This window comes from Narcine bancroftii, chromosome 1 (assembly GCF_036971445.1).
Source record: "Narcine bancroftii isolate sNarBan1 chromosome 1, sNarBan1.hap1, whole genome shotgun sequence".
NCBI lineage: Eukaryota > Metazoa > Chordata > Chondrichthyes > Torpediniformes > Narcinidae > Narcine > Narcine bancroftii.
Genome location: NC_091469.1, coordinates 124959423 through 124985900, shown reverse-complemented (window position 1 = coordinate 124985900; position 26478 = coordinate 124959423). Strand labels below are relative to the sequence as shown.

The window sequence follows — 26478 nt, the reverse complement described above, 5'->3', positions numbered from 1 at the left end:
AAAGAGGAGCAGGACTGGCACATCAATGACTGGAGATACCCTAGTTATAGGTGTGATAAGAACAGTGGGAAGAGAGATGGAGACATTGCAATATTAGTCAAGAGAGAATATTTCTGGAGAACCATTGTGTGAGGCAGAATGGGTGGAAATTGGGAATGAAAGGAGTAGTTGCTATTTGGGAAGCCTTTACAGTGTCAACGATTGAGACAGGGTTTCAAATCCCATGCTGCCTGTAAGGAGTTGGTACATTCTCCTTGTGTCTGTGTAGGTTTTCCCCGGGGTCTCCAGTTTCCTCCCCCTGTTCAAAACAAATCAAGGGTGTAGGTTAATTGGGTGTAAATTGGGCAGCTCAGACTCGTGGGCTGAAATGGCCTGTTGCTGTACTGTACCTGTCTAAATTTAAATTTAATGGGTGCTAATCACTAGGAGCTAGAGGATCAATTATGTAGAGAGATTGCTGATGTCTGCAAAAATACCAAAGCTTTTACTGTAGTGATGCCAACTCCCCCAACAATGATTGAGAATGCCAAAGTGTTTGGAAATTGGATGAGGGGAACTGTGTCCAGGAGAACCTTCTCCAACAACCTATGGGTAAGCCTACTAGGGAAGAGGCAATGTTGGACCTTGTACTGGGAAATGAAACTATGGTATTGGTAGGGGAACCCTTTGGAACAGTAACCAAAATTCTATTAGGTTTAAGATAGTTATGGTAAAGGAAGAAAATGATCCACAAATATAAATTCTAAATTGGGGCAAGGCCAATTTTGACATGATCAGACAGGCGTTAGCAATAGTTGTCTGGTAGCAAGTGATATAGGATAAAAGCATGACTGTCAAATGGGAAGCATTTGATTGTGATAAGGAAGATACAAGATGAACATGTTCCCAGTAAGGTAAAGGACGAAAATGGTGAGGTAAAGTAAATGATTTACAAGGGATTTAGAGGCACAGATCAGAAAGGAGAAAGGATCAAATACAAGGAGATGGGTTTGAGGGAATCCTTTGAGTACAAGGAACGTAGGAGCATCGTGAAGAGAGAAATAAAGAGGGCTAAAAGAGGTTTTGAGGTAGATTTGGCAGACAGTTTGAGAGGGAATCCAATTGATTTCATGCATATTGAGAACAAGAGGGACACGAGTGAAAGAATAAATCTCCTTAAGGATCAGTAGGAGCATCTATGTGAAGGCCAGAGATGATGGTGAAGATTGTAAATATTTTGTAAATGTGTTTACTGTTGAACAGGATAAAGCAGAATGGCTTGCTCTGTTAACAGCAATGCCCTGAAGAGAATTTTGGAGCAGAGGGATTTGGGAGTACAGATATATAGCTCTTTACAGATAACTACAAAAGTAATGAAGAGACCAGATGCGACACTTGTTTTCATCAGCTGGGGTATTGAATACAAGTATTGGGACGTCATGTCAAAATTATACAAGTTAATGGTGAGACCACATTTGGAATATTGTGTGCAGTTTTGGTCATCTGCTATAATGTTGGAAAGGGTATATTAGATGTTTATGGAGTTGTTGCAAGGATTAGGGAAGTTGAGTTATTATGAGAGATGGGAAAAATTAGGTCTGTTTTCTTAAGAGTATAGGAGTTTGAGAGGATATCTTGGTGAGGGTTACAAAATCACGAGGGGCATTAATATTGGGTAATAGTGATGATCTGTTTCCTAGAGTTGGGGAATCTAAGAAAATTATAAGATAACGGGGGGTGGACTTTAAAAGGGAACACTGCTTTGAAACTATGGATTGGAGGAGATTCAGGGAGGCAGCCACCTACAACGACCACATCATCATCAATGTGGCATAGAGGATGCCACATTGACCAAACATTACGCAGCCAGCTTGAACCAGAAACCATGGCTAGACACAGAAATTCATACACTGCTCAGAGCTCGGGATCCTGCTTTCAGGTCAGGCATTAAGATGACATTAATTCTGGGCAATCAGGAAGGAAAAATGAGGTACTGCGCAGAAGATCCATAGACCCCTGTGCAACATTGGCAACTCCATGTGCATATGGCAAGGTTTGAAAACCTTGCAGTCAGTAATAATGACGCCCTCCTCCCTTCCTGACAGGCTGAACACCTACGCACAGTTTGATGCAGAAAACAATGCCATGCCAAAGAAAGCATCATAGCTTTCCCCCACCCCAACATACACCTCACCCCCTGAGGAACAGGCACCCTGCATAGCTGCAACCAAGGTGAGGAACTTATCCAGGGTAAACCCACACAAAGCAGCAGGACCAGAAAATGTACCTGGTTGAGTGCTGAGGGTCTGTGTGAAGCACTGAAGCTGTAATGAATACCTTAAATATATCACTCCAGCAGTTCATTGTCCCCTCAGAATTCAAGGCAGCCACCATCATTCTGGTGCCCAACGGTAGCTGGACTAAATAACTACTGTCCAGTGGCAGTGATCTCCACGATCATGAAATGCTTTGAACAACTGGTAGTGAAGCATATCCAAGTGCATCTACCAGCGACAATGGACCCATTCCAGTTTGCCAAACCAATTCATTGAACATGCCTCTAATGCCAGGTGGTGGTTGTTTGTTGACTTCATCTTGGCATTCCTTAGAATCATACCTCAGAGGCTGGTGGATAAACCATCCTTGCTGGGACTCGGTACCCCTCTCTGTAACTAGTTCTTGGACCTTGTCTAAAAGACCACAGTTTGCCCAGGTTGATAGCAAAGCTTCAAGCCCCATCACATTGAGCAATGGTGCTCCTCAGGGCTGTGTGCTCAACCTGCTACTGTTCAGTCCGCTAACTCACTGACTGCCACGTTTCAGCTTTAACAGAATCATCAAGTTTGTGGATGACACAAAAGTAGTTTATATATCGATGGCTCTCTAGTAAAGAAAGTTGGAAGCATCAAGATCCTTGGTGTCTATTTAAAGGATGACCTATCCCAAATACACACCTCCTCATTAGTCAGGAAGGTGTCGCTGTGCCTACACTTCTTAAGGTGGTTGGAGGGGAGGGGTGCAAGTCTACTGGCCATCATCCTAACAATGTTCTACAGGAGCACATTAGGGAGTGTCCTGGCTGGCTGCATCATATCATATCAGTATGGAGGGTGATTAAACTGCTGAGGAGACCACTGGGGTCTCCCTTCCCTCTATTGACCATATCTAGAGGGAGTGGTGCTTCTCAAGAGGCTCAGAAAATCGTCAAGAAGCCTTGCCATCAAGCCCTCAGTAAATTTGAGAGACTTTCTTCAAGGACAAGATACAGGAACATAAAAACAAGGACTGCCAGGTTGAGAAATGGCCTGTTCTCACAGGCAGTGATACTGTTGAACAAGTCTAGAAACCCATAAATAATTTTTTATATTGATTTTGGATCACTGTGTATATGTGCTGTTTATGTGTAGGGTGTACTGTGTGTGTGCGCACTGTGCCCTGTGTTTTGTAGATCCAGCTGCGCTGGGTGGGTCACGTCTCCAGAATGGAGGACCATCGCCTTCCCAAGATCGTGTTTTATGGCGAGCTCTCCACTGGCCACCGTGACAGAGGTGCACCAAAGAAAAGGTACAAGGACTGCCTAAAGAAATCTCTTGGTGCCTGCCACATTGACCACCGCCAGTGGGCTGATATCGCCTCAAACCGTGCATCTTGGCGCTTCACAGTTCGGCGGGCAGCAACCTCCTTTAAAGAAGGCCGCAGAGCCCACCTCACTGACAAAAGGCAAAGGAGGAAAAACCCAACACCCAACCCCAACCAACCAATTTTCCCCTGCAACCGCTGCAACCGTGTCTGCCTGTCCCGCATCGGACTTGTCAGTCACAAACGAGCCTGCATCTGACGTGGACATTTACCCCCTCCATAAATCTTCGTCCGCGAAGCCAAGCCAAAGAAAAAAGATATATGTACAATAAGATGACAATAAACTTGAATGAGGGTCAGTTCTTCGTTCAGAGGGTGGTGGGCACACGATGCCAAACTGGTAGAAGCAGGTTTGTTGGCTTTCTTTAAGAAACAGTGGATAACTATATGGATGGGAGGGGTTTGGAGGGGTCTGAGCCTAATATGAGCAAGTGAGACAAAAACAGGAGGGCACGTTGTTCAGCATGGACAGGCTAGGGTTGTTTCCATGATGTAACTCTATAACTAAAAATGAAAAGGTATGGATTAATTAAAGCAGTTATAAAGCATCTTTCATTTCCTTTTTTTAGAATCTCCTAGAGTTGCTTGCAGCCCAAATAGTAATTCTGAAGTTCATTTATTAATGCAAGGCAAAAATGTGGCAGCCAATTCGCTTACAATAAGCCCATGTGAGAATAACTAGATGATCTGCTTTAAAAACATTGAGAGAGCAACACATTATTTGCATTTGAATAGCAATGAAATGTGTTGGATAGAGCAGCTTGGCATGTTATTTATTTGTTGTTTTGCAGCTCTGGAATGTCGAAGACAAAAGTGAATCATGAAGGCCTTTCTTGCGTGAATGAGGGAAGGTTGGTAAGACATTCAGCTGATACAGTATTCTTGCTTCAGATGTTTGACTGCTTATGTTTGAAATTGAGCCGATCACAAAATCATGCACGTTGTTGAGGTACTTATCGGAACAAAATTTAACACATTTTTGATTCAGGCTTTGCAATTTGATACTGTTTGCATATTTTAGTACAACATTTATCAATATACTTATTTAAAGATATGGCAATTTAGAAGTTGAACAAAATTTTGTAATAAAATTTTGGTTACAAAGGGAACGTGAATAGAATCAAGGAACAAATGATCAAAGGGAGGGCATCTGATCCTGCTACAGATTTTTTGTGACTATTTGAGTTTTTGTTATTTAATTACCGAACATTTTAGTGTATAAGTTGAGTCTTGAAGCCCTCAAAAAGAACTCAAAAATCAGATGTCGACTTATACACCCGACACAAAATTGAGACCTTAAATTCATCTAAAAATAAAATGCTTGACGTAGATTCGGCGTATAAGATGACCCTTGAAACATCAAAAAAGAACCCAATCTACAACAAGTTCTCAAGCTAACAGTATATTAGAAAGAAACTTTTATTAAAGAAACACATTTAAAATCCTACAAAATAACTATCATCATTTGAGGCAAAGACCTCAGCAAGCACATCCACTTAAAACTTGCTTCATACTTTTGTCGTTTTGCTGGAGGCTCCATGATTACAACCTCCCAACGCCCAACAGCTCAAATCAATGTAATTTTCGGGGTGGGGGGAGGGTTTAACTTATATGCCCAATATATGATATAAAACCACGAAAATTAGGCTGAAAATGGGGACTCGACTTATCTGAAGGTTGATTTGTACGCGGAAATATACTGTATATAATGTGCATTTAAAACTATAAATCTAAGCACATTGGTCTTGCAGTCGGGTTCAACTGTTTTGGTAGGCTTTGTGCAGTAGTGGGAATCAACTGTAGGGAAGGGGGTTCATCCTCTTTGTTTTCCAATGACTTTTACTTGAACCTGGTAAATGAGGAGAAAAGGTTAGAAAGTTGAAAGAAAAAATGTGAGCTGTAGCTTCAACAGAATGGAACAATTTTAAATCTGGAGATTGCATGTGTTGGAATATGGACCAAAAAAAAAACCAAGAAGGGATGAGGTTGCTCTGGATGACAAGGTGAAGGAAAATCCTTGGGGCTTCTACAGGTCTATTAGGAGCAAAGGGCGAGCAAGAGACAATATTGGTCTTAAAAATCAAAGTGGTCATCTATGCATGAAGCCAAAATATATGGGAAGATCTGGAATTTTTTTTAAACATATATTTACTTAGGAGATGGACATCATCTGTAGTAGTAGAGGAAAAACTGCAGTGAGGTCATGGACCTGATACAGATTACAGAAGAGGAGGTACTTGCTACCTTGAGGAAAATAAAGATGGATAATACCCCTGGGTTTGACAAGACATTCCCTAGGTACCTGAGGGAGACATGTGCAAAAATTGCGAGAGCCCTAGCAGATGGATTTAAATAGTCCTTCGCTATGGTTTAGAGTCAGAGGATGATTCTGGGAATGAAAAGGAATAATATGAGGAGCGTTTGACAGTTCTTGGCCTGTACTCATTGGAATTTAGGAGAATGGTGATGGTTGGGGGGGGGGGGAGTGCTGGGTGAAGGGAATCTCATTGAAACAATTTGAATGTTGAAAAATATGGACAGAATAGATGTAGAAAGATTGTTTCCCATGGTGGGAGAGACTAGTATAAGAGGGCACATCTCTGTCTGCTTAGAACAGAGATGTGGAGGAGTTGCTTCAATCTGTGAAATTTGTTTCCATAGGTGGTTGTGGAGGTCTGGTCATTGGGTGTACTTATGACAGAGATTAATAGGTTCTTGATTAGCCAAAGCATTAAAGGGTAAGAGGAGAAGGCTGGGCTGTCGGAAAATGGATCAGCTCATGATTAAATGGCAGAGCAGACTCAATGGGCTGAATAGCCTATTTCTGCTCCTAAGTCTTATGGTTTTGTAGATAATCAGATCTTGGGGATCTATTGGCACTCAATCACATTATTTTCTCCAGCACTTTTAAAATAAATACTGATTTCCTTCACGATGCACAAGTAATGTATGATCATAAAATCATGGAAATTTCAAGATGGAAATATGCCTTCAGCCCAACTAGTCCAAGCTGAACAAATTGTCTAGCCAAGCTTGTACCATTTGCTTTTATTGATGAAATTTACTTTCTTTTAAAGAAAAATAATTCTAACTTGTGGCAATAATGCTTCAACATAGAACCTTTGCAAAAGGACAAACAAAATACATATAATCCAATGGAGATTAATGAGAACTTTAAGGAATTTTATGAACAATTATACCAAACTGAGAACGAGGGGAAAGAAGACAAAATAGAAGAGTTTTTAGCTAAAATTGAACTTCCGAAATTGCAAGAAGAGGAGCAAAACAAATTGAAATAGAGGAAATACAGGATATATTAAAAAAGCTGCCGAACAATAAAATGCCTGGAGAGGATGGATTCCCAATAGAATTCTATAAAACATTTAAAGAGTTATTAATTCCTCCTCTCCTGGAAGTAATGAACCAGATAGAAGAAACACAGAACTTGCCAGATTCATGTAAGACAGCAATAATTACAGTAATACCAAAGATGGGGAAGGATCCACTAACACCAGCATCATATAGACCAATATCTCTACTTAATTCAGATTATAAGATAATAGCAAAATTATTAGCAAACAGATTGGCTGACTGTGTACCAAAAATAGTAAAACAAGATCAAACTGGATTTATTAAGAAAAGATGAACAGCGGATGTCTGTAAATTTAATTCATACAGTTCAAGGAAATAAGACACAGAAAAAGCCTTTGACAGGGTAGAATGGAATTATTTATTCAAAGTACTATAGAGGTTCAATCTACCAGAAAAATATATTAATTGGATTAAAGCATTATATAATGGACCATTGGCAAAGGTGACAGTAAATGGATATGTATCGAACCAATTTAAATTAAGTAGGTCAACTAGGCAGGGATGTCCACTATCTCCCTCACTGTTCACTTTAGCAATAGAACCATTGGCAGAACTGATAAGAACAGAAAATAAAATAAAAGGGATAAAAATAAAGGAGGAGTATAAAATCAGTTTATTTGCAGATGACATCATAGAATACTTAACAGAACCAGAAATATCAATAAAAGAACTACATAAGAAATTGAAGGAATATGGAGAAATATCGGGGTACAAGATCAACACAAATAAAAGTGAAACGATGCCAATGAGTAATGCGGATTATACAGAATTTAAAAAAGAATCATCATTAAAATGGCAAACACAAGCAATCCGATACCTAGGTATTGGATTAGATAATAATTTAAACCACTTATACAAATTAAATTATCAACCATTAATGAAGAAATTACAGGAAGTCTTAGAACATTGGAAAGAATTGCCACTAACATTGATAGGGAGGGTAAATTCCATTAAAATGAATGTCTTCCCAAGGATACAATACTTATTTCAATCATTACCAATTCCTTTAAAAGAGAAATTCTTCAATGAACTAAAGAGAATAATAAGGAAATTCTTATGGAAAGGGGGTAAACCGAAGATAGCGGTAGATAAATTAACAGAGTGGTACAAACAAGGTGGTTTGCAGTTACCAAACTTTAAAAATTATTATAGAGCGGCACAATTAAGGTATTTATCAAATTTTTATCAGACAAGGGAAAAACCAGATTGGACTAAGATAGAGCTAGATTAAAATAGGGGAGAAGGTACCGGAACATATACTTTATAAGTGGGATGAAAAACTGGTGCAATATAAAAGCTCACCAGTACTGCATCATTTACTCAATATATGGAAGAAGATTCACTTAGAAAGGAAAAAAAAAATGACCAACTACCAAAATTATTATTGACGCAAAATCAACTAATCCCTTTTACAATAGATAATCTTTCCTTTAGAGAATGGGAGAGAAAAGGAATTAAAAGAATAGAAAATTGTTTTTTGGGAAATAATTTATTAACATTTGAACAAATGAAGTACAAATATGGAATAACTCATGGTACAATGTTTGCATACCATCAACTGAAAGGACAAATTGGGAAGGAGACTGAGATTACTAGAAGGAAGCAGCTTTGAATATGTGATTACAGAAACAATGATAATAAAAAGATTTATAACGAACATGTATATCAAGCTGCAAGAGAAGGAAGATGATGAAATAAGCTATAAACCCAAACAAAAGTGGGAAAAAGATTTAAACATAAAGATAAAAAATGAAATATGGGTAAAGTTATGCTCTGGAACTATGAAGAATATAATAAACACAAGGTTACGCATGATACAGTATAATTGGTTACACAGGTTATATATCACACACCAAAAGTTAAATAAATGGGATCCAACATTATCAGATAGATGTTTTCGCTGTAAGAAGGAAATGGGAACAACAGTACATGCAATTTCGGCATGTTAAGAAGTTTTGGGAAGATCTAAATCAGGTATTAAATAAAATCACAAAAAGCAACATACCAAAAAATCCAGAGATCTTTCTTCTAAGTAATACAAGAAGTAAAGAATTAGGCCTTAAACTGGAAGAAACGCAAAAAAAGATTTATTATGATCGCCTTAGCTGTAGCAAACAAATGTATAATGTCAATTTGGAAAATGGAAGAGAGCATGAGTATACAGCAATGGTACAGGGAAATGAATAAATATATTCCATTGGAAAAAAATAACATATAATTTAAAAAATAAAGTCACATTTGAACAAATTTGGGAACTGTATATGGAACACAACAGAGAGGGCTTGCCTCGGACCTCCACCCCCTAAAATGATAAGAAGACAAAATGACTTGATCCAGTGTGCAAAAGTAGATGACACAATTTTCTTGTTTATTTTCATTGTGTGATGACATTGTTTAATGGTTTTATTGTATTGTATATGTTGAACGTTTAATGGGTTTGGAGGGGGTTGGGAAGGGGGGAGGGAAGGTAGGGGAGAAAATGCCACTGTGTATATTTAAGAGGGAAATGTTTGTATGTATTTTGATTGATATGGTTCACAATGTAAAAAATAAAATAAAAAAAACCCAAAAAAAACATAGAACCTTTGCTAATCCTTAATAACTATACAATGAATCTCTAAAAATACCATCTTGCATCATATCTAAAGTGGCTTAAACTTTGGACATGTTTCAGATTCAAACAGAAGCACAGAATGGAGGTGTCTCCGGTCTGCATAAATAAGCACAATCCTCAATAAGCTATTAAATGAGGTCATGGTTTTCATAATACAGCCCCTTTTTAATCTTGGAAGTAATTAACATAACAGCCAGCTGCCTGAATCTATGCTCAAACCTAATTCAAATGAGAACCATTTATGCACCCACTGTTGGCATTAAGGTTTCCTCTAGAGGGTATTGTACACATGACAAGGGTTGCCAAAGGTTGCATTAAGGCAGTTACCAAGGGCACTCCATGCCAAGCTGCAAATAGGCTGGTCTATGGAGCATTTTAGTTATGGCAACCTGCAGGATCTGAAGAACTACTTTTAATTGATTACCATGTACTGTATCCCAAAATAAGGTATATTCATCAATAAATTAAACGTATTGCACAAAGGAAGAGTTTCCAAGTAGATTGTGGTATGATTCAAGTTAGGTGGAGATGAATTGAACATGCATAGACTAAATTTGTTTCTTTTGTTGGCTTGATTTTTATCTGAAGAACCATTGAAATACCAGGTTAGGACATGCTCTTTGCTTTAGTTTTTTTTTGGAGCTCTTCCTAGCAGCCTGGGGCGAACCTGTTAACACATCAGATTTGTACATGGTGTGAGCAACTTCTCATTCAATCTGATTGTTCTTAACATTCATTTCAATTATTGAACAATGAGGTTGATTCTTTTTGAAAATAAAACCAAGTTTCATTTGGTGTTGTAATTCTTAGCTATAAAATCCTTCAGTATTGTGGCTACAAATTCTTCAAAGGTCTGCCAAATATCTTCATTTTCTGTTGGTGAAGATGTAGAAAATGGTTTAAGGGGAAGCTCGAAAAATCTTGTACGAACGTCAAAATAATTTGCCTTTTTTGAGCCATTGAAAAATGTTGACAAAGCTTTAGATAGTCACCAAAATGGAAATGGTAGCTGTATCCTTGCAACCTTTGTATCAATTAGTTATCACTAACTCGATTTTTCTTTCCACTCATTTTGTGAGCATAAAATTTGAACAAACTGAAATGAATATGTGACATTTGCATACATTGTCTAATAAATGATTGATGTGATCTGTATCATTTTAATTTTTTTTTATAAATAGCACAACTATGACAAGAGCATAAATAGAAAATAACACAATTTTCAGCTTGTAAATGAATAGGCAAGGGGAAGAATGAAAGAAAAAATACAATCAGGGTTCAGACACAAAACCTCAGTAATATCTTTCCATCCACTGTGAGTCTGTGTACTTTTTACTACAATCGCAGCGTCTGCAGACTTTTATGTTTCGTTCGGAAATACAAACAGATTCAGGATGAATTTAAATCTTTCAAGTTAATGTGGTATAATGATTCTTTCCATAGCTGAACTGTTCAAGTAGTTGGCATGTGTTAAAGGAATCAAGTAACTCTTCTATCAAATGAACAATAAGGATGTAGTGGAGAAGATCAGTACAGAGTTTAACAAATTTTTACACAATGTTTAAAAAGAATGGACCAATTTCATAAATTTAGAGCAAAGTCATTTAAGATGAAATCTGGAAACACTTTTGCATGCAATGCAGGAATTTAGTTTCCCAAAGGTCTGTGGATTCTCAGTCCATTGAAATTGTCATGGCTGAATTCCATAAATGTTTGGTAGGAAAGAGTTGCCATGGTATGTTGATCAAAGGTAATATGGTATGGATTTGAAGTACAGATCAGGCAGGCATGATCTCATTGGAAGGCAGGACAGGTTAGGGAGTGATTGAAGTTCCAATGGCAGATGAATGAAGCAGAAATTGAATGTTTTGTCATTAGACCTTGTAGTAGTGAGTGTAGTTCAGGAGGTAAGCATTGGGGTGCACATAAATGGAACAAAATATTTCTTTAGACCTAGTAAAGAATTCTGCATTGATTTCAAAATTGTTTGGATTACTTCAGTGAAGTCAATAATCCAAAACAAAAACTATAATCCATTTAGTAAGCAGATGATTCCTGTATGATGGGCAGTCAGTAGGTATGTAACTCCTGTAAGAGCCATGGGCCCAGAATATGTTTGAAGTAAAGGCCCCTTTCATTGTTTGGAAGTAGAACAAATTTGGTTTTGTACAGGTGAAGTAGTCAATTAACTTTCCAGTAGTACACCCTGTGAACAGACAGAATACTGATGATTGAAGCAGCATTTGATTGAAAGATGCACAGTATTTCATGTGACCAACAACTTGACCAATGGGTTATCTTACATGCTTGCAAAGAGGCACAAAGTTTTTTTTGTGCATTGGGAAATTAAGATTAGTTCCCTTCTCAGGGAAAAAATTCTATTTGTCTCTGCTATATGAAAGCCCCTTATTTTGCAAGTATAGCCCTTGTTTATGACCCTCCCACTGGCAACATATCAATATCTACCATTATCAAGTCCCCTTACGATCTTGTATATTTAAAGAAAATCACTCTAGATTCTTGAAACTCCTGGGACTACTGAACCAAACCATTTGGTCTCTCTTGATAGTACAAGCTGCCCTTCCAATGTGATTCATCAATAAAAACATGAGATCCTTCTGATCTTAACCCATTTGCAATTTCTCTCCATTCTGATAATCACCTTTTGATTCCTCTAATTGACATGTACGAAATTGCACTTCCCCACATAAGCCCCATTTCGCAGCAAGTTTCCCCGTCACAAAATCTCTGTATTCCATTGCAGAAATGCAATGACCTCTCATCACAGCCTTCTCTTGTTCTTATTTTTACATTATCACAAATGTAGAACTCTTACATTTTCCTTTCCCCCTGCTGATCATTCAGGTAAATGGTAAACATTTGACAGTAACAAACTGATTTGTGGGGTACCCTACCAGTTGGATCTCTACAGCCTGAAAAGGAGGAACCGAGGATAAACCATAGATTCAGATTTGTCACTAAAACAACATAGGGATTATGAAGAATGAAGTGTACGAAAGTATGAAGCCCTTTCCCATGAGGAGAAGAAGAATGTAAAAGAATTTTGTGATTGGGAAGAGAAACTGGAGTAGAGTAGAGAATTCCAAGATGGTTTACATCAAGAAATCTTCAGTGGCCAACCATTTTAATTCCAAACACTATTGCCACACCACACCATTGTCTGTCTATGGTCTCCTGTACTGCCAAACCAGGGCCACCCACGAATTTGGAGGAACAATAACTTCTATTCTATCTTGGCAGAGTCCAACCAGACTGCATAAAGATTGTCTTCTCTAATTTCTATTAACCCATCCATTGTGTCTCTGTCTCTTTTCCTCCAATTCCCCACCCCCTTCCCCAACTTCTCCTATCAGAGACCTACTCTTGGCCCTCTTCCCTCATCATTTTTCCCTCTACCCTTCCACCTGTATCCAATTATGATCTCTTACTTGTTAGCTTTTGCTTCTCCCCGCCACTCCCCCATCCCCTTTTCTCTTTCCCCCCCACTCAATTCTTTCATGCTGGCACATACTTACTTACCTGACAAATGACCCTTTACTTCCTATGGATGCTGTGTGACCTGCTGAGCTTCTTCACCATATTTGTGCATTGCATCTGCAAACTTTCTTGTTGACTCCAACACGGTTTTCTTGCAAGAGGACTGGATATAAAAATAGGGAAGGGTTAGGAACATAGGAAGTAGGAACAGGTGTAGGCCAAAAATGGCCCATCGAGCTTGCTCCGCCATTCAATACGATCATGGCTGATCTAATTTATGAGCTAACTCCACCTACCTGCCTTCTCCCCATATCCCCTAATTCCTCTATCATGTAAAAATTTATCTAACCGAATTTTAAATATGTTTAATGAGGCACTTCCCTGGATAGAGAATTCCAAACATTCACTACTCTCTGGGAAAAACTATTTTTCCTCATCTCTGTCCTAAATCTACTCCCCCAAATCTTGAGACTGTGGCCTCTCGTTTTAGTTTCCCTGGCCAGCTCAAAAAACCTTCCTACATCTCTCCTATCCATACCCTTCATAATCTATAAGATCTCCTCTCATTCTTCTGAACTCGAGCGAATACAATCCTAGACGATTTAATCTTTCATCATAAGTCAACCCCTTCATCCCAGGGATCAACCTAGTAAACCTCCTCTGGACCGTCTCCAAAGCCAGTATATCCTTCCTCAAATATGGAGACCAGAACTGGACACAGTACTCCAGGTGCGGTTGTCAGAAGTGTACAGAGTACTGGTGAGATCACAACTGCATTTCTGTGTACAGTTTAGATCTTATTTAAAATAAGATGCACTGGCTCCAGATGCCTTACAAAAGAGATTCATCAGGCTAATCTCTAGGATGACAAATTAGCGGCTAAAGAAAATAGATGCACAATCTTTGATGTCGAGAAGACTTGGGTGATCTTACGGAAACACACTTAATCCTTGGGGATGTGAGTAGAAAGACGTGGTTTAAAATTTATGTGCATGAGAACTTCTTACAGAAGTAGGGTGAATCTGTGGAATTTATTAACCTGGATTGAGGGTTTTTAAAAAGGAGGTCTACAAATTTTTGAAACATCAGAGAATTAAGGGCCATGAGTTACTGGCACAGAAGGGGAGACTAGGCCCGGATCTAACTGAATGGCAGGGCAGGGTTTATTGACCTAATGCCTTACTCCAACTCCTGTTTTCTTAGGTTCAGTGAAGGGCCAAACATGGGATCAGGTGTAAATGACTGAATATCTTTGTTCCATGCTGAGATTCTATGGATATATACAGGACTGATAATCACATGTTTAAATGTAGGATATTTTGGAAAGCTTGCACATTCCTGCTCTTTTCTCCCATTCAGCAAAGTTAAGGTTAGACATAGGATGTCTCAGCAATTCAATATAACTTTTGTTTTACTTCATTTTCTAACTAATTTTATTAATAGACTCCAGAAGTGCTTTGAATACATAAATTAAATATTGCACTCTCTGACACACCCTTGTCACAGCATAAGATGTAGTCACATGCACCACTCACTATATGCCTCCACCTTACATGCCATGCCGCCCTTTAATATATGCATGTCTCACCTATGTGGACATATTCTCCTAACCACAGGTCATGTATTTTAGCCACATTACAGTCCCTGTCCACAACATAGAAGCAGACAATCCCCCACTATCCTCCAACTATAGCATTAGCATTGACTTCACCATCTCTGGCGTCTGGGTCCATGACTGTAAATATAGTGGATTATCTCATGGTTCAAGAATTTTTCCCTCTAAAGTTTGGTCATGCGAAATGACTATGGTAGATGCCAAAGGAAATTTAATTTTTTGTAACTCTGCATGAATCAAATTCTAGTTTCAATGCTTAGTCTGTACTGAATGAAGAAATTTCAATCAAGAAGGGTGCAAGGCACCCTATAGTTGACTGTGAAACCTTTTTTTTAATCAGTACTGACCAGTTATTTCATGAGGTGGGTAGGTTCTGAAGTGGGTCTTATTGGGCATTAGGTGATGCTTCCATAGTTGAATTGGTGACCGATATTCCTCATGTGACAACTTGCCTGCTTCCCAGTAAATTTTTCTTTGCTTATGAACAGTCATGTATCTACAGCCAGTTGCTAATTTGCAAGGTCTGTAGATGAGACCCAACATCTGCTGACTCTTCTTGATCCCTCATTTGGATACATTGGTACCCTTGCTGCTCCCCACCAAAATCCATCTCCTGATTCTGGGGTCTTTCCTGAGGATTATTATCTCATCAAAAACTTTGGCAGGTATCGGGGAGTATCTAAAAACCATTCAGCAGACTGTAGCTTCCACTGGGGGGTCATAGCTAAGACTGTAATGCATTTAACTTGTGTTGGTATTGAACATCATAGATTTATTGTTGAATTTAACGATGTTATGTTGTGCCAATTATAAATAGCTTAAAATAGCTCTGAAAATATTTGTGGCATTTATAATTTAGCTGCATCTTTTTCCAACCGCAAAATGAGTACAATTAAAATTCTCAAATAGATAATGTTCTCTTACTCCTTTCAAGGAAATTAATTCATTAAAAATTGTATGAGGAGATGTAGGCAAGTTCTATATGAGGGGCTACTTCAAATGGAACAGAGATAAATCTTGGAATAACCCCAATGTCCACACAACCCAACATTCATTACCGATTGCAAATTTAAATGATATGGTTAGCATTTTGAATGTTTCACTTGGTGCAAGGAAAAAGCATGTGATACCTAGCTTTAAAAGTAAGCTGGGACATTTGTCCGTTCAAATAGCAGAGAAATAATTTCATGCCAATCTGCTGTTTATACATTTAATACTCTCCAGGCATCTATCTCATCCCTGAGGCCATTTGTGTTCTTGAGATTGATAAATGATCTCCTCTTGTATTTATTCTTTTCATTTCAATCCAACTTCTAATCAGATTGGCTTTTTAAAGTTTGCTGACTGACCCCCAGTATACATCTACAGTTGTTAATGACTGGTCAAAGAATTGTCCTCAACTCTCCTTCAATCTTACTGAAGCTTGCTCATTTTGCCCTCCTGCCCTTTAGTGATTTCCACACAGCTCTGGTTAAATAGCCCACTTACTTCTACTTAATCTTTGAGACATTTTAAAAATCCTGGATCATGACCCCTTTGATTGTCCATTGTCCAATGAAAACAAATATCGCTCTGTGAGTCATCCTTCATAAATTGGAGTATTGGGTCAGGGATCATTCTTGTTGCTCTTTTCTTCCCATACTTGTGCACTTTTGAAGGTAGACATCCAAAGTTGCTTGGGATAAAGAAAAGGCATCATTAATATGTTGTAGAATCTTCGAGCATCTGCTTTATCAGCAATTCTGTTTTGAATGCCAAATTTCCTCAGATTCCTGAAAAAGTAAAGGCATTAGTGTACCTTCCTCATGATTGCCTCAATGTGCTGGTGCCGGGAGAAGTTCTTTAATATGTGGGCACTGAAGAATTTGAAGCTACTAACCCTCTCCACTGCCATCCTGCCAATGGAGGTGGATTTGTGGTCCTTTATCTCCCCTTCTAAAGCTCACAATAAACTCCGAGATCTTGCTAAGGTTGAGAGTGTGATTACTGTTCTGTTACCACTAATCCTGGCTGATGGAGATGTGGGGGGGGCTGGTGGTCATGGTGGGAGCTGGCTGATGGAGGACCTCAGTTTTCTTCAGGCTGACTTCCAGGCCAAACATTTTGGCAGGTTCCACAAAACAGGAAGTCATGCGCTGGAGAGCTGGCTCTGAATGGGCAACTAGAGCGGCATAGTCTGCAAAGAGTAGTTCACGGACAAGTTGCTCTTGTGTCTTGGTGTTTTGAGGAAACTGCCAAAATGTTTGGCCTGGAAGTCGGCCTGAAGAAAACTGAGGTCCTCCGTCAGCCAGCTCCCCACCATGACCACCAGCCCCCCCACATCTCCATCGGGCACACTGAACTCAAAACGGTCAACCAGTTTACCTACCTCGGCTGCACCATTTCATCTGATGCAAGGATCGACAAAGAGATAGACAACAGACTCGCCAAGGCAAATAGTGCCTTTGGAAGACTACACAAAAGAGTCTGGAAAAACAACCACCTGAAGAAACACACAAAGATCAGCGTGTACAGAGCCGTTGTCATACCCACGCTCCTGTTCGGCTCCGAATCATGGGTCCTCTACCACCATCACCTACGGCTCCTAGAACGCTTCCATCTGCGCTGTCTCCGCTCCATCCTCAACATTCATTGGAATGACGTCATCACCAACATCGAAGTACTCGAGCTGGCAGAGTCCGCAAGCATCGAATCCATGCTGCTGAAGACCCAATTGCGCTGGGTGGGTCACATCTCCAGAATGGAGGACCATCTCCTTCCCAAGATCGTGTTGTATAGCGAGCTCTCCACTGGCCACCGAGTCAGAGGTGCACCAAAGAAGAGGTAGAAGGACTGCTTAAAGAAATCTCTTGGTGCCTGCCACATTGACCACCGCCAGTGGGCTGATATCGCCTCCAACCGTGCATCTTGGCGCCTCACAGTTCGGCGGGCAGCAACCTCCTTTGAAGAAGACCGCAGAGCCCACCTCACTGACAAAAGACAAAGGAGGAAAAACCCAACACCCAACCCCAACCAACCAATTTTCCCTTGCAACCGCTGCAACCGTGTCTGCCTGTCCCGCATCGGACTTGTCAGTCACCAACGAGCCTGCAGCAGACTTGGACCGTACCCCTCCATAAATCTTCGTCCGCGAAGCCAAGCCAAAGAAGAAGAAGAACCACTCATCCAGATTCTCTGTCTCTGTCCTTTCTTCTGACTCTCCATTTACATGTTTTTTGGCTGACAGTGGTGGTGTTGTCAATGAATTTATAGATTGGCCTGGAGTTGAACTTGACAATGCAATTGTGGGATTTTTATAAATGGAGCAAGGTACTAAGCTTGTAGTCTTGAGGTGCCCCTGGAGGAGGGGGTTAATCATTCAATTTGCACTGAGAGGAGTCTGCCAAAAAGGAAATCAAGGATCCAGGAACAAGGTCTCAGATTCACGAGTTTGATTATTTACTGGGACATGGAGTCAAACGTCAAGCGGTAGTTGCAAGGCAAAGCTCAACTTTTACCTTTATCTCTTGGTGAGGGAAAATTACAAAATAATAGAAGGAAATTGTGAGCAAATATTTGATTTTTATTTTACGAAGAGTTGACCTGACAAAGGTTCTAAATGCAGTACGCATGCAATTTACTAAACAGGCTCTCAGTGAGTTTTGAAATATTGTGTTTAGGTCAGGTCTGAGGAAGGATATATTTGAAATATAGGGAGTGCACCAGATTGATCTCCTGAATGGAGGGAGAATAAACAATTTGCCTGAAACCATGCAGTTCCAAAGATTGAGAGGTATTGTCGTTAAGATAAGGTTTCTCAACCTTTTTCTTTCTATGCCTATACCACTTTAAGTAATCCCTATGCTTTTAAGTGCTCTATGCTTAGTAAGGGATTGCTTCAGGTGGTATGTGAGTTGGAAGGAAAGCTTGAGGACCACTCCTCCAGACCCAATTGTTACTGAAATATTTTGCTTGAGAAAAATTGTCATTGGCCCATTTCCTTTGGAGTTCTGAAACCGTGCACATAACGAGATGCAATTAAAACAATGATTTTCAAACTTTTTCTTTCCACCCACATACGACCTGAAGCAATCCCTTACTAATCACAGAGCACCTATGGCATAGGGAATATTTAAAGTGGTATGCGAGTGGAAAGAAAAAGGCTGAGAACCACTGGTTTACAGTTTTGAATTAGGTGCCAGTCTGTCTGTTCAAAATGTTGTTATCTGTGAATGTTGTCCCTGTTCCAACCCCTAAAGTAACTTTACTAAAAAATAGCATATAAAATATAACGGAAGTCTGCAGCAGTGGTGAATTTGCTTTCATCAGCTCTGGCATTGATTATGAAGTCATAGAATCAGTCAGCATAGAACAGGTTCTTCTACTCAATTTGTCCATGCTGCCCACGTTGGCACTCTGGGCAAGTCTCATTTGCCTACATTGGCTTCAATTTCTTCAAATCCTTTCCTAACCATATTATCTGTCCAAATATCTCACCATCATTGTAATTGTATTCATTTCTATAACATCCTCTGGCAGCTCTTTCCACATACGACTACCCTTTGAGTGGAAATGTTGCCCCTGAATTCTGTCTTAAATCTCTCTCCTCTCAACTTAAACCAATGCCCTATGGCTTTAGCACCATCCACCCTAGATAAAAAGACTGGTGCCCCTTAAGATTTTATAAACCTCTATAATCTGCAAATTTACCAGTCAAGATCACTATATTGCCATCCAAATCATTAAATGATAACAAACAGTGGATCCAGTACCAAACCTTATGGCACAAAACTGGTCATAAACCTCTAATCAGGAAATCAACCTTGCGCTAATGCTCTCTGTCTCTTTTAGCCTGTTTCAAATCCCATGGCCCAGTTCACCTTTGATTCTATGTGATTGAAACTTCTTGACCCACCTGCCACGTGGAACCTTGTTCAAGGGTTTGCTAAAGTCCATATACACACAGGGGCAACACGGTTAGCTCAATGCCATTACAGTGCCAGTACGTTCTCCCACGTCTGTGTGGGTTTCCTTTGGGAGCTCTGGTTTCCTCGCAACATTTGAAATATTCTTGGGGTTGTAGGTTAATTGGGTGTGATTGGGTGGCATGGGCTCATCGGCTGAAAAAAATAAGATATAGGAAAGGCTAACACTAGAGAGCATGGGGGTAAAGTGAGAGGAAAGAGATTTAAAGGGTATCTGTGGGGAGAAGATTTTATGCAGAGATGGTGTGTGGGGTAGTTCGATAAAGCTGCCTGAGGAAGCTGTGGGTACAAGTAGAATTTTTAAGAGATTTGGACAGGTGCATGGTTGAGTGGAGGCCCTACTCCCTTTGCTTTTTTAGGTAGGATGTTCCAAGATTTAGACTTGGTGAATGGATTGGAGGCATATGGGACAAATGCTGGCAAACTGGACCAGCTTAGATGGGATCTTGGTCAGCATGGATGAGTTGGGTGGAAGGACCTATTTCCATGCTGGGCAGGATTATATTTTCCTGGCTAGGGTGTCCAGAACAAGGAACCAGATTTGAAATAAGTGGTTGGCTATTCAGGGCAGAGGTGAGAGGAAACTTCTGCTTTCAGAAGCCTCTGAGCAACTGAATGAGCCACTCGTGCTTCTCTTGTATTCAACGGCACTTATCACTCAGTAGTGTATGAAAGCATCTAAGTAAATTTTTGTGAGAGCCTCTGTAGAGCAACTGGAGGAGTATTTTGTTCCCTGCAGTAGTAAGGGGGGGATTGGTGTTTCAGTTTCTGACATCATTCTTCTCCAACTGAAGTACTGGTGTTGGACTTGGAACATGCAGCTTCCAACTTGACATACACTGAGCTAAGCCAACACAAGGGTTAAATGTTTCAAGTCAAAGCAGTCAGCGCAAACTATAAAATTTGCCTTCTGTTTGATATTTTTAAAAATGTTGTGTGTACTTACAACCATAATTTCTGGTTATGAAATGCTTAGATTTTTTTTTAATGAAGCCTCTCCCAAAAATGGTTGAGAAGGTCTAGATGAGGTACAATTTTACTTCAGAATGCGACAGACTAATGTTACTCAACCTATGGTCCACTGGTTTGTTTTAGATGGTACGAAGTGATACAGGAAAGTCAAATATTACTGATACCAGAAATTTGTGAAATAAAGTTGTAAATTTGATGACAAAAAATGTAAATTCTCAAAAAAAGATTCCCACCAAAATAAAAATCTAGTCAGCAATCTGGCAAGGGGTTGAAGCTGACTAGAGCCCTCAGCCCCCCTCCCCCCCCCCCCACCACCCATGAGGCCCCTCCACTGATGGTCCATAGTAAGGAAAGGAATACCTAAGCTGGATTGCGGATGAGACAGAGTTGTGAAACATTGCTACAGACAACATTGTTTTAAAATCTGTGCATTGTAGCATTTTCTAAGCTGCAAGTTTGCACATTGCACACTCCAGGACATTTCTTCTGCACTGCTTTGCAATAGTACAGTAAAGGTATGGTGGGGAGTTGTGTGCCTGGCACAGAAAAACCAAGACGTCTGCAGAGTCTTAGAGAAATGAATTATTCAGCATTTTCCAGCAGTCTGTTTCCTGAAATTCCATGGAAAGAGAGTCCATTTGAAAAAAAATTCCACATCCAATTATTTCTGCAACTGCATCAATTATTGAGTAGGGTATGCACCAGTACTTCAATTCTTGCCTTAACTTTACTATTTGTGAAGTTATTCTTCACAAATAACCTTTCAAGAAATTGTATTGAAATGTCAATAAATCAATGTTTGGATGCTCGGTTTTGCTGTTCTCCATTGGTTAAGATCCACCTTCCTTTGCCAGTTGGCAATTCACTTGCTTTGTGTTAAGATCAGACTTTCCAAGCAATATATACTGTGCTCTGTTACAGGAATAAACTAGCAAACTGACAGAGAAAGATTCAAGGATATGTTTTAAACCACTCATGGCCCCCACCCCCCCCACCCCCAAAGTATATTGGAGATCCCTGTTCCATGACTGTGACAGTGTTGAAGGAGTATTCAGGATGGTAGTGAGAATCTTAACCCCATGCTCTGGGAGTATACAGAAGCCTACCCATCTGTAAAAGTGTCTGTGATTCTCACATTGGCCTGATCAGTCATCTGCAGAACCCAAAGAGCTAGACTGAAACCAAATTGTCCTCCCTCCTGAAGGATTGTCTAAGATGTCAGTGATAACCAGAGTCGTTGGTGTGTGTGTGTGCATCTTTTTCTTCACAGCAGCTAGCTTTCAGCTCTCGGGCTCCTGCCTACATGTTGCTCATATCTTGATGAAGAGCATAAGCCTGAAAACATTGGGAATGTATCTTTATTTTTGCTATTTAATCCTCAAGGATCCACACCATCCAGTACACGCTCTATTCTCACTGCAACTATCAAGACTCGCACCTTCAGTTTCAGGAACAGCTGCTATCCTTCCACCATCAGACTCCTCCACAACAAATTCAATCCAGAATTTATTTGAGAACTTTATTGATTTTTTAAAAAAACATATAATCTATCTCTGTTTTGCACAGTCAGTTTGTTTACATTTATTTGTTTACATGTATACATTGAGTCAGTTTTTTTTTGCACTGCCAATAAGTGGTAATTCTGCCTCGCCCACAGGAAAAATAATCTCAGGGCTATATGCGAAGTCATGTATGTACTCTGGCAATAAATCAGAATCTGAAATCCAAAGTACTTTGACCTGCTGAGTTTCCTCAGGTTTGTGTTATTTACTTCAATCACCCTACCTGCAAACTTCCGTGTTTTACTCCGAGCTTTCAGATCTTGCTGTTGGTGATGCTCATGAGAACATTTAAAGTTCTCTCAAGTACTTGCATCCAAGTGAGTCTATAAATTCACAGCTTCACTGAGGATGTTCAGCACAGAAACAAACTTCAAACAAATTAGAACAAAAAGCAATCTGCTGGAGGGAGACAGCAGGCCAAGCAGCATCAGTGAGAGAAAAAGAATGGTCAATGTTTTTGGGTCAGGAGATTTCAAGACTAAAGCCCCTTTCTCACTGGCTCCTTGTGGCAGGAATTGATGGCCAATTTACTAGTTAAGGGTCCAGTGGGAAAGCGAATCAATCGGCATGCAGGTGTCATCAGGCGTCTGATGACTTCTGCGTGCCAATTAGCCCATTTAGAAAGGGATGTAGAGTATCCTGGAATAAAGTAGTGACACATTGATTACATTTTTATGTGACATGAAGGAAAGAAAAGATTTAAAAAGAAAGTACAAACTATGTTGACATACAGAGTCTAAAGGACCATGGGAAAGTTGTAGCGGGACAGAGAGATGGCAGATCTGCCCTCCCAGAATTCAGTGTGGCAGAGAAACCCCTCCATGAGTGCTCCGTGCATACCACTCTTTCCCTGCTGTACGGAATTGTGGGAGGGCAGGTCTGCCATTGCTCTTTCTCACGGTCTTTATAAATTGTGTGCTATTGCCGCTAGGATTTTCCCACGATGTTAACTAAATTGTGTGGTTATACTTTCATGCTATATTATAAAATTATGAAGTTTTATATAGGTTGGCACAGCAACAGGGGCTGAAGGGATCATACTGTGCTGTACATAATACTTAATTATGTTATAATTAGGCATAATTTATTTTGTTTACATACAAGATCATAATACGTTGATCAGGATTTAGGGCAGGTCCACCACCACTTGATGCGTCACTCAGACATCACCGGTGGAGGTCAGAATCCCCTATCCCCGAGGATGCCTTATGAATGAGTGTGAAAAGACACAGAGAACTGGTTAACAGTGGTCCAGTGTGAAAGGCAAAAATGGCTTCTTTAACTGGGACACTGAAGGGCCTATTAACTGAGATGCCAGTGAGAAAAAGGGCTTAAGACTGCAGCGCGATAGCTAATATAATGGTGGGAGGGCTTGGACAAGCGCAGCATCTGCAGTCTCATGCATCTCCAAGCTGTTCATGTCCAGTACAATCCTTTTCCTACTCTATTTAAATTCCAAACCATTGGCATACGTTCTACCTTCCTGTCACTTTACTCCCGCATGTTTAACTTTTAAATATGTCCTCATTGCTTGCTTCAAGTATTCCGTAACGTAACAAGTTCCATATTTTAATGACTCGTGAATATAAAAAAAAAGTCATCTTAAGATCCCAACTGAATTTATCACAGAATTTTACATTAATGATTCTCCGGATTTTGACTTCCACAAAATTTTACAGCTGTTGAACTTGAATCCAAACCATTACTTCATTGTTGGCTAAGCATTGAAAAAAAAATGCCAGCTCATCAGTGGAGCAGCTCGAGATTTCTTAACTTGTCTACTTGGTAAAGTTGTTGGAAAAATTAGTTTGCAAGTAACAGAATGTAAATACGAATATGATACCATGCATCTTTTTTTAAAAAAACTTTGCTCTGTTTCACCTTGTGTATATATGAACATGACATAACAATTGTTAAAAGACCTTGTACTGTACATTTTTGTCTATTTTGAAATGAAAAATGGGTTAGCATAAATTAAAAACGTCTATTTGATTTAAAGCATAGGTTCTCTTTATCTGGATGGAAACACACTGATGGGAAGAAGCTGTAATGCTTCAATTACAGACTTGTCATAGGCTGTTCAGTATGTCTGTGCACATCCCCTCCCCCTCTCACATGACTTCTCTGCAGTTGAGAAAGCCGCCAGCTTCATAGAGGGCCCTGGAGCTCCAGTGTTGAAAGAGTGACCATGTCTTGCTCTAGCCGTGCTGTGTAGGGGAACGATGGGGGCAGGCACCAAAAAGATGTATGATTAAATCAGAAACTTGTTGCTTTGTTCTTTTGGTTATTTGTGCATACTAATAAGATTAGAATCTGTCTCTTGTTACATGCAGTTTTCTGATGGCTGACGCCCCTCGCTTTTTTCTAAAGCTCTAACCATCTTTTGACTGTCACATTTAGAGGTTCAGATACAAAAGTTTTTTTTAAACAAAGGATGATTTATTATAAATTTACTGATGCGCAATGCATTTTGTTTTTGAAAATGACTGATTTATAACAGCACCTGAGCTTTTGTTAATTATGGTAAAGGATATTAATTGTCAGAACTCCTGATATTGGCTTCTATAATGTTAAGCCCATTAGTTTTGTAAAGTTAATGTTTTGGTTCATATGGTAAGCCATACTAATGTTAGCTGACACCTCTGATTCATTTGCAGATGGTGAACTTTACAGAATCCAGAAGTAGCCAGATAAATTCATCAAATGGTATTCAATGTACCAGTAATTTATTGGCTATTTGGAAATTTAAGTTTCATGACTGACACTGTGGAAATGGAGAGCACTTAATATTTATTCTTCTTTTCATGGCAATGGAAATCTGCTCCTATTGTAGGCTGATCCTGGCATTCAAACTACTTAACTGGCACATGTTTACGAGTTGGAGGTGGATTCCCATGTTGACAGGGTGGTTCAGAAGGCATTTGGGTATGTTAGCCTTCATCAGGAGCACTCAACACGGATTTGTGGGCGGAAGGTCCTGTTTGACCAATCTGATTGAATTTTTTGAAGAGGTGACTAGGAATGTGGATGAGGGGGAGCGCGGTGGATGTTGTCTATATGGACTTCAGTAAGGCCTTCGATAAGGTACCACATGGAAGGTTAGTTAGGAAGGTGCAGTCTTTAGGTATAAATTTTGAGATAGTCAAATGGATTGAACATTGGCTGAAGGAGAGAGGCCAGAGAGTGGTAGTGGATAATTGTCTGTCAGGTTGGAGGCTGGTGGCCAGTGGTGTGCCTCAGGGATCTGTATTGGGTCCATTGTTGTTCGTAATATACATTAATGATCTAGATGATGGGGTGGTGAATTGGATTAGTAAATATGCAGACGATACTAAGATAGGTGGAATAGTGGATAATGAAGAAGGTTTTCAAGGATTGCAGAGGGATTGGGCTGCTTAGAAAAGTGGGCTGACAAATGGCAGACGGAATTTAATGCTGATAAATGTGAGGTGCTTCATTTTGGTAAGAAGCATCAGAACAGGACATACGTAGTAAATGGGAGAGCATTGATGAATACAGCAGAGCAGAAAGATTTAGGAGTAACGGTACATCATTCCCTGAAGGTAGAAACTCATGTGAATAGGGTGGTGAAGAAGGCTTTTAGTATGCTGGCCTTTATCAATCATTGCATGGAATATAGGAGATGGGAAGTGATGTTGAGATTGTATAAGGTGTTTGGTGCGGCCTAATTTAGAGTTCTGTGTGCAGTTCTGGTCGCCTAATTATAGGAAGGATATAAACAGAGTGGAGAGAGTGCAGAGAATATTTACCAGAATGTTACCTGGGTTTAAGCATCTAGAGTACAGGGAGAGATTGGGCAGATTAGGTCTTTATTTTTTGGAGCGTAGAAGGTTGAGAAGGGATTTGATAGAGGTATTTAAGATTATGAAAGGGATAGACAGAGTGGATGTGGATAGACTATTTCCGTTAAGAGTAGGAGAGATTGAAACAAGAGGACATGAGTTAAGAGTTAAGGGGCAGAGGTTTAGAGGTAACATGAGGGGGAACTTCTTTACTCAGAGAGTGGTAGCGGTGTGGAATGAGCTTCCGGGAGAAATAGTGGCGGCAGAGTCAATTTTATTATTTAAGAAAAAGTTGGACAGGTATATGGATGAGAAGAAGGTGGAGGGTTATGGTCAGTGTGCAGGTAGGTGGGACTAGAGAGGAGTGTTTGGTTCATTGTGGACTAGAAGGGCCTAATGGCCTGTTTCCATGCTGTAATTGTTATATATGTTATATATGTTATTATATATGTTATAAATC

General features: G+C 39.8%; 1 protein-coding gene across 3 annotated transcripts in view; it reads left to right on the top strand.

Moving 5' to 3' along the window:
* LOC138763673 (LHFPL tetraspan subfamily member 2 protein-like) overlaps positions 1-26478 on the top strand; it is a 271965-nt gene that overhangs the window by 4469 nt on the left and 241018 nt on the right. The window contains exons 2-3 of one of the 3 annotated variants that reach the window (XM_069938234.1): positions 3428-3543; positions 4410-4469. The gene's annotated coding sequence lies outside the window, so the exon portion shown is untranslated. Of the gene's footprint in view, positions 1-3427; positions 3544-4409; positions 4474-26478 lie in introns of all 3 variants that reach the window. The other 2 variants (XM_069938217.1, XM_069938223.1) reach the window with 2 other exon arrangements.